This window comes from Bos mutus, chromosome 14, assembly GCF_027580195.1.
Source record: "Bos mutus isolate GX-2022 chromosome 14, NWIPB_WYAK_1.1, whole genome shotgun sequence".
Lineage (NCBI taxonomy): Eukaryota > Metazoa > Chordata > Mammalia > Artiodactyla > Bovidae > Bos > Bos mutus.
Window position 1 is genome coordinate 61,750,888 of NC_091630.1, and position 12,470 is coordinate 61,763,357.

Genomic DNA, 12,470 nt, shown 5'->3' on the forward strand with positions numbered 1-12,470 from the left:
ATTCACAATTTTGAATAATAATGAGACATTGCAAAATTACTGACTGGGTAGTCAGAAAGCTTGATGCATTGAACAAATGAAAAGCATAAGCAAATATAGTTCCATCATTTTGACAGTTATTTTTTCCCCAAGAAACAAGAATATATAACAACAGAGATATATATCTATGTTAGGGCAACAATAAACTATTAATACACAAATCAAATGAATGTTTGAAATAGTTGTTTTTAAATAATCTTGTAGCTTAGATGCATAATACGCTACTTCTAATGGATAGAATTCTGGCAGTGAAAGAATGTGGTCCTTTATATAAAATCCACAAATTTAAGACTTGAATTTGTATGCTAATTTCCAGTTCCCTTACTGCTCCCTTCTTATAAGTCAGTGTACATGTACCGCAGAGACTAAGGGTGCAAAGACAACCCAAACGTCCCGACAGAAGAAGCCTGTGCACTTGAGCAGAGGCGGTGTGGAAGAGTCCGTTGAAAGTAACAGCACGGAAGCTTTAAGATGGACTGACATTTACAAACTCTCCAGGCCAAAAGTTGATCCAACAGCAGGGACTAGAAACTTTACTGGCTAAAGGTCTAAGTATATGCTTTTACTAATATTAAGATGAACCCTAACCTAATCAAACAGTAGTAGATAACCTAATCAGTTATCAGTAGTAATCCAGACCTAAAAATAACACAACAAAAGACAGAGAAGAGAAATAACTAGGCACACATTAGAAGGAATAGAGAATCATCAACTTGTCCTGGCAAGTTATAAAGCAAGCAAAGAAACAAAATGACAACACTCAGTGGGAAAAGTCAGAATTCACTGTTTCTAGAATAAATGATCAAAATGCTTATTCTTAAGCAAAAACAATTTCTAAACATGAAAAGAAACAAGAAAATGTAACCAAAACATAGTCAAAAAATAGTCCATATGTATTTTTTCTGATTGCCAATAGACGTGTTACTCAGCCAAGAATTAAAGGTAGCTCTTATAAATATGGTCAAAGAGCTAACAGAGATAATACCTAAAAAATTTAGGGTGAATGACAATGACTCAGCAACAGAGAATCTGAACAAGCATATAACTTATTTTTTACAATAGACTTAATTGGAAATTATAGAGTTAAAAAGTACAATGGCTAAAATAAATGCTCTAGTAAAACTTAACAGAAAATTTGAGATGTGGGAAGAAAGAATCAGCAATTTGAAAATAAAGCAAAATAAGTTACAGTCTGAAAAACAAGTAGAAAGAAGATTAAATAAAAAGAGCTTAAAAATCTGTGGAAAAATATCAAACACTACAAACATAAAACTGAGCCACAGAAGAAAGGAGAAAAGGGGGAAGAAAATATATGAAGAAGCAATCATTCAAATTCGCAAATATCATGAAAAACTTTAATCTACAGATTCAATAAGAAAAATAAATCCCAAACAAAATAAAGACAAAAAGTAACATTTAGGCACAACAGTCAAACTGTTGAAAACCAAAGAAAAATGTGGTAGAAGCAAGAGATAAATGATCAGTCATAAACAACATGATTAATGGTTGACATAGTAAATAACAGGCAAAAAAATATTTCACTCTATTCAAATTGATGACAGAAAAGTATTGACGACTAAGAATTTTTTTTTATCAGCAAAATTCAACTTCAAAAATGAAGCAAAGTATAGACATTCTCAGAAGTTAAGAAGGCTAAGGAAAACTGTTACTACCAGGCCTGACTTACAAGAAATAGTATTAATAATATAAATCTTTTAGACTGAAAGAAGCAGCCAGAGAGTAATTCAAACTGACAGAAAGAAATGAGTGCTGGCACAGTATTTGTATGGGTATATATAAAACACTCTATAAATATACTTTCTCTTTTCCTATTAAACTACTTGAAAAACATAAGATGGTTTAAAGCAATAATCACCACACTGCTCTCAGGGTTTATAAACATAGAGACATGATATTTACGATGTGTGTGCTTGTGGGTGCTCACTCAGTCATGTCTGACTCTTTTGATCCCGTGGACAGTAGCCCGCCAGGATCTTCTGTCCATGGGATTCTTCAGGCAAGAATACTGGAGTGGGTTGCCATTTCCTTCCTAGGGGGATCTAACCAGCATCTCCTGCATTGACAGGTGGATTCTTTACCACTGCACCACCTAGGAAGCTCCGATACATATGATTATATTAACAGAAAAGGGGTGGAGGACAAGGAGCGAATATTGTAGCTGATTTCTAATCTTAGCATGATGAGGTTACTCTGGCTCTGAAGTAGATTATAACGAGTTAGTATACACATGTGATCCCTAAAACCTGAGGGCACAAGATGACCGGCAGAGCACACTTGTCCCACCACCTGCTTTTCACTTGCCTGTGGACCCTGGGTGCTTTCATAGTTCAGTGGCAGAGCTGCAACAAAGAACTTGTAGCTCACAGTCGAAAATATTTACGTCTGGTCCTTCACGAGAAAATGATCTGCCCACTCCACTGCAAATAAATACTAAGAAAATAATTCAAAATAATGTGGTAAAATATAAATAGATAGGTTAAAATATACTGAAATGCTTTGCACAAGAAGAGACAGTAAAGGAGCAGAGTAGCTGAAAAGGCATGAGATAATTTAAAAATAAATACCAAACAGGAAACAAAGGTAAAACAACATAAAATACGAATGGACTAAATATCCTTTTCAAGAAGCAGATTGCCAGTCTTGATTAAAAATCTAGATGCAACTACATGTCAACAAGAAACTCATCTTAAATTCAACAACATAGATTTAGAATGATACATGATACACCATGCAAACAGTAACCATTAGAAAACTGGACCGTCAGACAAATAGGGTTTAAAACAAGCAATATTATTAATACAAGGGAAAAGAACATTATATAATGATAGATGTCTGAATTAGCCTTAAGTGTAAATAAGCATGCATTTTTATTCTAGTTGGGTTTACAAGTGAGATAGATTTATTTATAAATCTCTGCTAGATGTTTAATGTTATAAAGTTATAAATTAAACCTAAGAACAAATGTATAAATAAAGATGCAGTGAAAAGTAAATTGTTGGGTATCCCTCACTTCTTTCATATTAGGCACAACAGTAGAACAGAGACCCATGTATTTAAACATTTTTAGGGTATTTTGCTTTTGCGATACTTTCCTAACACTCATGTGCTACAAAAATTGTTGACAGGGAAAGGCCTGAGATGACAGATAAATTTGTTTAGTATTATGTTTTTCTAAATAAGAAGATGAAATAGTTTCCAAAAAGTTACAGAAACTGTTACAGAAAATTCACAATTGTCTAATTCCTAGTTTTATGTGTAAACGAGACCTTACTAAGGGTTAAAAATAAAGTTCACATATAAAAATAAAACTATTAAAATAAAGAGAACAATTTCACAAGAGAAGTATGCACCAAAAGTACAATGTATCTGAAAGATACATTTTCATTAAGGAGAAAAGAGAGTAATTTTGTTTTAAAATAAAGTGACTGGATGTTTCAGAATGAGATAGAGGAAAATGAAGAGGGGGGATTGAAGCTAAATAGACATAAAAAGTTGTAGAAGGTTTGCAAAAAAAAAAAAAAAAGGAGTTTTATGTGTTATCAGAACTGGCTAAGATTTGAATGGATTTATTTATAATTTTGATTTTTAAAGCAGTCTTTAATTTTCTGGTGCAAAACAGAATTTGCTATTTTCTCTGTTAAAATGACAAAATTTTCTGGATTATTGCTCTTCACAACAGGTTGTACAAGATTTTTACTTTTTGAGTAATCTTTCTAAGAAACCAAAATTTTATTTCTTAATCAGAATAATTTCCTAAGCTTTATGTTAACCTGTTCATGTCCTTGATTTGAGAGATGAGACTTCTCACTTTTAAAAGAGGTAAAGTTTTTTATATTTTTGACAGTTGGCTTTCCCCAAATGAAATCCTAAATAAAAACTTGTTGCTCTTAATCTAGGCTTGGCATCACTGACTAATGGACATGAATCTGAGAAAACTCTGGAAGATAGTGAAGGACAGGGAAGCCTAGTGTGCTGCAGTCCGTGGGGCTTGCGGAGTCGGCCATGACTGAGCGACTGAACAACAAGAGGTTACATTTTTATGAGTAAATACTATATAGTAACATTTACATGAATAAATGCTATTGTAGGTATTCCAGAAACTGTCTTGTAAAAGTTCTGAGAATTCTGTCAGTACCTTTCCTGCTCATGACATGGGTTTTAAAGTGTCTCTAAGTGCTGGAGTGAGGACGGCTGTGAGGAGGATGCAGACTTCCTGGTTTGCAGGCTGAATGCGGCTGGATGTGGCTCAGGTTCCAGAGTTACAGGCACAGCTGTTACCTGGAGAATGGTGGTGCATGCAGCCTTAGCCCACAGGCCTTCTCTAAACAGTCCCAATTAAGAGCTGGGCAGTTGGGTTTTAATTCTCAGAGGCACCAAGCAAAGTAGGTGAAAGAAAAACTGGGTTCAGAAACTGAGTTTCCAACCATTAACCTCTGTTATTCTTTTATTTCCACAAAACTCTCTCTCACTGAATGCCTGACTACTGGCACACCCACTCTGCATCCAAGTCCCACAGATGGTTCACTGGCCCTCAGTGAATAGGAGGCAATCGGATAAGAAAATTGACTTACACGTTCAAACAAAAGAGAAATGTTCCTTTTTTCCATGAACAAGAAGTGGGGCTGATACTGACGAAATCTCAGGCTTTTTGAAGCGCTCCACGCTGCGAGGTCCAAACCTGAGTTCCATCTCGGGCCTGTGGTGTCCAGCTCTAGTGACAGTTCTGCTACATCAGTTAGAGAACTTCTGCTCCCTCTAGAAACCCCTCAGAGCTGATGAGACTCCTCGTCCCCCACCATCCCTCGGGTGCTATCTCATCACTGTGCTCTGCTGAAGCCAGAAAGCTCTCAAGTTGGCTTGGCCAGAACCCCCTCACCCTGGATGTTGCTTCTCAGTGATTTTTTCCCATCCCCATCCCCCTCCCCCCTGCAAACATGCACATACTCTTCTCCTTGGCTATAAACACCCAGTGGTCCACATTGTATTCAGAACTGAGCCCTATTGCATCATTCATGATTAAAGCCTGCCTTACTGCTTTAACTACTGTCCAGCTCTGGTTTTTATTTGACAGGGATTAAGCATCAAGCAGAGAAAAGAGCACGTAGCATACAGCACAGAAAATCGCACCAGGGAGGCTCTGTGAGAACCACGGGAGAAGTCAGTGGGAGCTTTGAAAATAGAAGACCTTCTGATTATGAACCCGTATATTCTCACCTGGGAGAAAGCCAAAAGAACATGCACTCTCAGTCCCACTACCCAGGATAACCACTCAGCTCGGTTCAGTTGCTCAGTCGTGTCTGACTCTGTGACTCCATGGACTGCAGCACTCCAGGCTTCCCTGTCCGTCACCAACTCCCAGAGCTTGCTCAAACTCATGTCCATCAAGTCAGTGATGCCATCTAACCATCTCGTCCTCTGCCGTCCCCTTCTCCTCCTGCCTTCAATCTTTCACAGCACCACGGTGTTTTCCAAAGAGTCAGCTCTTCGCATCAGGTGGCCAAAATTTTGGAGTTTCAGGATCAGTCCTTCCAATGAATATTCAGGATTGATTTCCTTTAGGATTGACTGGTTTGATCTCCTTGCAGTCCAAAGGACTCTCAAGAGTCTTCTCCAACACCACAGTTCAAAAGCATCAATTCTTTGGCACTCAGGTTTCTTTATAGTCCAACTCTCACATCCATACATGACTATTCAAAAAACCATAGCTTTGATTATATGGACCAGCAGTAAGGATAACCACTAATATCACATTAACACATTCATTTTCAATATAGTTTCAATGTACAATTTTTAGTAATAAATAATTTTGTATAATGAGAGCTGGACCATAAAGAAGGCTGAGCACCAAAAAACTAATGCTTTTGAAGACTCTTGAGAGTCTCTTGGACTGCAAAGAGATCAAACCAATCAACCCTAAAAGAAATCAATCTTGAATATTCATTGGAAGGCCCAATCAACCCTAAAAGAAATCAATCCTGGATATTCATTGGAAAGACTAATACTGAAGCCGAAGCATCAAATATTTTGGCTACCTGATGAGAAGAGCTGACTCATAAGAAAATACCCTGATGCTGGGAAAGATTGAAAGCAGGAGAATTAGGAGGCAACAGAGGATGAGATGGTTGGGTGGCATCACCGACTCAATGGACATGAATCTGAACAAACTCCGGAGATAGTGATGCACAGAGAAGCCTGGCAGCTGCAGTCCATGGGTTACAAAGAGCTGGACGTGACTTAACAACTGAACAACAACAAATTTTGTATAGCATTTTAACTGTATTTTTTATTGTATCATAAAATGTTCTCTAGAACATAACTTTATGTTCATGGTATTCTCACTTTATTAGATAAGACGGTTTCTTTTAGATCAAAGTTCACAGCAAAACAGAGAAGAAGAAACAGAGATTTCATAGGGACTCTGCAGTTTCCTTCAGCATTGGTGTCTCCTACTCAAGTACATTTGCTACCCTGACGAACCCTCACTGACACACACAGACACTGCCAGCCTGAAGTCCACACCAGAGTACACTTCTGGTGGCTCACACTCTCTGCATCTGTACTAAGGTGTAAGGATGTGTATCCATCATTACAGCAGCAACAGAACATTTCCACTGTCCTAAAATTCCTCTGTTGCCCTCCCATTCCACCAACCACTGGTAACTACTCATCTTCTATCTAGTTTTCTAGTCTCTCTAGTTTTGTCTTTTCTAAATAATGTCATATAGTTCAAATCACGCAGTACACAGCCTTTACAGACTGGCTTCCTTCACTTAGTAAAATGTATTTAAAGTTAATCCATATCTTTTCATGGCTCATTTCTTCTAGTGTGGAATAATATTCCATTGTCTGGATGTACTGCAGTTTATGCCTTCACTTAGTGAAGAGTATCTTGGTTTGCTGATTATGAATAAAACTACTTGCAATTATGTATCTATAAGAAAAGACATATTGGGTTGGCTACAAAGGTCCTTCTGTTTTTTAAGTAAAAATAAAAGACACATTTTTCATTTTCTCCAAGAACTTTATTGAACAAAGATATAAGCATCTGAATGCAGAGTTCCAAAGAATAGCAAGAAGAGATAAGAAAGCCTTCCTCAGCAACAAATGAAAAGAAATAGAGGAAAACAACAGAATGGGAAAGACTAGAGATCTCTTCAAGAAAATTAGAGATACCAAGGGAACATTTCATGCAAATTGCATTTCATGCATTTCATTGCATTTCATGCAAAGATGGGCTCGATAAAGGACCAAAATGGTATGGACCTAACAGAAGCAGAAGATATTAAGAAGAGGTGGCAAGAATACACAGAAGAACTGTACAAAAAAGATCTTTACGACCCGGATAATCACGATGGTGTGATCACTCACCTAGAGCCAGATATCCTGGAATGTGAAGACAAGTGGGCCTTAGAAAGCATCACTACGAACAAAGCTAGTGGAGGTGATGGAATTCCAGTTGAGCTATTTCATATCCTGAAAGATGATGCTGTGAAAGTGCTGCACTCAATATGCCAGCAAATTTGGAAAACTCAGCAGTGGCCACAGGACTGGAAAAGTCAGTTTTCACTCCAATCCCAAAGAAAGGCAATGCCAAAAAATGCTCACACTACAGCACAATTGCACTCATCTAACATGCTAGTAAAGTAATGCTCAAAATTCTCCAAGCCAGGCTTCAGCAATACATGAACTTTCTGATGTTCAAGCTAGTTTTAGAAAAGGCAGAGGAACCAGAGATCAAATTGCCAACATCCGCTGGATCATCAAAAAAGCAAGAGAGTTCCAGAAAAACATCTATTTCTGCTTTATTGACTGTGCCAAAGCCTTTGACTGTGTGGATCACAATAAACTGTGGAAAATTCTGAAAGAGATGGGTATATCAGACCACCTGACCTGCCTCTTGAGAAATCTGTATGCAGGTCAGGAAGCAACAGTTAGAATTGGACATGGAACAACAGACTGGTTCCAAATAGGAAAAGGAATACGTCAAGGCTATATACTGTCACCCTGCTTATTTAACTTATATGCAGAGTACATCATGAGAAACGCTGGACTGGAAGAAACACAAGCTGGAATCAAGATTGCCGGGAGAAATATCAATAACCTCAGATATGCAGATGACACCACCCTTATGGCAGAAAGTGAACAGGAACTAAAAGCCTCTTGATGAAAGTGAAAGAGGAGAGTGAAAAAGTTGGCTTAAAGCTCAACATTCAGAAAACGAAGATCATGGCATCTGGTCCCATCACTTCATGGGAAATAGACAGGAAACAGTGGAAACAGAGTCAGACTTTATATTTTTGGGCTCCAAAATCACTGCAGATGGTGATTGCAGCCATGAAATTAAAAGACGCTTACTCCTTGGAAGGAAAGTTATGACCAACCTAGATAGCATATTCAAAAGCAGAGACATTACTTTGCCAACAAAGGTCCATCTAGTCAAGGCTATGGTTTTTCCTGTGGTCATGTATGGATGTGTGAGTTGGACTGTGAAGAAGGCTGAGTACTGAAGAATTGATGCTTTTGAACTGTGGTGTTGGAGAAGACTCTTGAGAGTCCCTTGGACTGCAAGGAGATCCAACCGGTCCATTCTGAAGGAGATCAGCCCTGGGATTTCTTTGGAAGGAATGATGCTAAAGCTGAAACTCCAGTCCTTTGGCCACCTCATGCGAAGAGTTGACTCATTGGAAAAGACTCTGATGCTGGGAGGGATTGGGGGCAGGAAGAGAAGGGGACGACAGAGGATGAGATGGCTGGATGGCATCACTGACTCGATGGACGTGAGTCTGAGTGAACTCCGGGAGTTTGTGATGGACAGGGAGGCCTGGCGTGCTGCAATTCATGGGGTCGCAAAGAGTTGGACACGACTGAGCGACTGACCTGACTGACTGACTGATACTTCTATTTTAGCCTATTCCAACCGGGTAAATCTAAGTTGACCGTGGTGTATAGTTTTTTATCCACTGTTGGACTCAATTTTCCAACATTTTGTTAAGGTTTGCCATCTTTGTATCTGAGAGATACTGGTTTGTAGCTTACTTTTCTTATAATGGCTTTTCCTGATTTTGGTATTAGGGTAACTCTGGCCTCATAGGATGACTCAGAAAGTATTTCCTCTGTTTCTATTTTCTGAAAAAGAATGTAGAGATTTCTGCCCTTAAATGCTTGGTTGAATTCACCAGTGAACCCATCTGGGCCCCACACTTTCTACTTTGGAAGGTTATTAATTATTCATTCAATGTCTTCAACAGATATAGGTCTGTGAGATTGTTTCTTTCTTCCTGTGTCACAGAGTTACTTTTGCTTCCCTGGTAGCTCAGTCAGTAAAGAATCTGCCTGCAGTGTGGGAGACCTGGGTTCAATCCCTGGGTTGGGAAGATCCCCAGGGAAGGGCATGGCAACCCACTCCAGTATTCTTGCCTGGAGAATCCCCATGGACAGAGGAGCTTGGTGGGCTACAGTCCACGGGGTTGCAAAGAGTCTGACTGGAGTGAGCAACTAAGCATAGCACAGAATTAACATAGTTCCTTCCTTAAATGTTTGGTTGAATTCAGCAGTGAACCCATCTGGGCCCCATACTTTGTACTTTGGAAGGTTATTGATTATTCATTCAATGTCCTCAACAGATATAGGTCTGTGAGATTGTTTCTTTCTTCCTGTGTCACAGAGTTTCTTTTGCTAGTATGTTGATTAACACTGATTCAAACAGAACTGGACATGGAACAACAGACTGATTCCAAATAGGAAAAGGAGTATATCAAGGCTGTATATTGTCACCCTGCTTATTTAACTTATATGCAGAGTACATTATGAGAAACACTGGGCTGGAAGAAACACAAGCTGGAATCAAGATTGCCAGGAGAAATAACAATAACCTCAGATATGCAGATGACACCACCCTTATGGCAGAAAGTGAAGAGGAACTCAAAAGCCTCTTGATGAAAGTGAAAGTGGAGAGTGAAAAACTTGGCTTAAAGCTCAACATTCAGAAAACTAAGATCGTGGCATCTGATCCCATCACTTCATGGCAAATAGATGGGGAAACAATGGAAATAGTGTCAGACTTTATATTTTTGGCTTCCAAAATCACTTCAGATGATGATTGCAGCCATGAAATTAAAAGATGCTTACTCCTTGGAAGGAAAGTTATGACCAACCTAGATAGCATATTCAAAAGCAGAGACATTACTTTGCCAACAAAGGTTCGTCTAGTCAAGGCTATGGTTTTTCCTGTGGTCATGTATGGATGTGCGAGTTGGACTGTGAAGAAGGCTGAGTGCCGAAGAATTGATGCTTTTGAACTGTGGTGTTGGAGAAGACTCTTGAGAGTCCCTTGGACTGCAAGGAGATCCAACCAGTCCATCCTAAAGGAGATCAGTCCTGGGTGTTCATTCGAAGGACTGATGCTAAAGCTGAAACTCCAGTACTTTGGCCACCTCATGCAAAGAGTTGACTCATTGGAAAAGACTCTGATGCTGGGAGGGATTGGGGGCAGGAGAAGGGGACAACAGAGGATGAGATGGCTGGATGGCATCACCGACTCAATAGACATGAGTTTGGGTAAACTCCAGGAGTTGGTGATGGACAGGGAGGCCTGGCGTGCTGCAATTCATGGGGTCGCAAAGAGTTGGACATGACTGAGTGACTGAACTGAACTGAACTCAAATGTTTAACAAGTAGCTTTCTGGAAAAGAAAAGCTGTAAATTGCAGACTTTAAGGTTTCTGTTATGTAAGTACTCCCAACTCTGCCCAATTTTACTGACAGTAGCTTTGGGAAGAAATGTACAGAATGGTTCTTGTGAGCTGGCACAAGTCAGCTCAAGCACATCACTGAGTTTGTTTTCAATTGCATAACTGGATCAACTTTAGTTCATTTCTTTTATTGGAGATGCTTAGTTAATTCCCATGTATTCGCCTTTGTAAATAAATTTTGTCACTCTAGCACTTAATTCCTGAAAAAAGTATACCAGATAAAATTTATAAGGGAGTAGTGACCATTATCAATGTTCTGGAAAAAACAGATGAATTTTAAATCATGGGTAAGATAAGGTTTTTCTAGCTTCTCTATTTTGCCAAGAACTGCAGTGAATAGACTACACATGATCACTTATCATTACTGTTGCTTTCTCCCTTTCATTTATTTGCTTATTACGTTTCTGGCTGCCTTTCTAGTTTGCCTTTATCTTTGTGGGTCTCCCAGTGCACATGTACATAATTAATTTTTTCCCTCCTGTTAACTTATCTTATATTCCAGGCAAGTTTTGGCTAATAACTAAGAAGGGTAGAGGAAAAATTATTCTTCCTTCCCTACAAGTTCAGTCCATGCTCACTGAGAGTTTTGGAGTGGTTGAAAGATGACCATTGCAAGAGCCCTGAGGCCTTTTTCATGCCCAGCAGCTTGGAAATACTGGGAGGCAATATTTCACTCAGGAAAGTGACTGGTATAGAATTGATTGGTATAGCTCACAACACTGATGGAGAGAAGAAGGTACAAGTCTGGTGACAAGAAAAGCTAGTTAGAGGTGATAATGCAGATGGATCCTCTGGAGGTAATTCCAGATGAATATAAAAGCAAAATTCCCAGAACCTCTCTCCTGTCACACCCACTAATCCTCTTGAGACTGTAATTAGAATTTCATCACACCTGTTACTTAAGAAGATGGGTAACATTGCTCTGTAGACAGTATATCAAGGAACATGATTGATGGTTTCCATTTCTTCCCATCTTTTTTTATCTTCCCATCTTTTGCCCTTGAGGAAAGTTCTGTACTTTACTGCATGTGAATTCCCTCAAGTTTCTTGATGAGCTTTCCTAGGTATTTGGTCTGATTTGCATTATGTGGGTGTGCTGGAACATGGTACATAGTAAAATGCTTCAAACTCCAGTGGGATTTCTGGGGAATATCTATTTTGTCTAAAACATTCTTGCAGTCATTCATGCAGCACCCACAACTGGAGGCTGCCCGGTGAAAGCCCTCTCAGGCCTAGTGCCCGAGTACTGGAGACGGAGGACGAGCCACGTACAGAAGCTAGTCCAGGGTCTCCTGGAAAAGACTGGGAGCATTCTGAAGACATCAGGCCAAAGACAAAATCAGGATGGGAATTCTCAAACTTGCACAGAAAGAGAAACTCGGCCAATGGCACCTTTTCATCCAAAGAAGATAACAAATGAGTTAAGATTATGGAAATACATTATAGAAAGTGGAAAGAAAACAAATTACTAAACTGTTAAAGGGAAGACCAAAAAGGTTTAGCAAATTTCAAGAATGAGAAGGTAGTTCAAGAAACCGAGTAATTTCACACTGAGCTAAGTAAACAAGCCCATTTGAAATGAAATTCCACATCAGAAATGGAAAGACCTGAGACAGCCATATGGCCTGCAATGCACTTCTACTAATCTTATTTTCTTAAT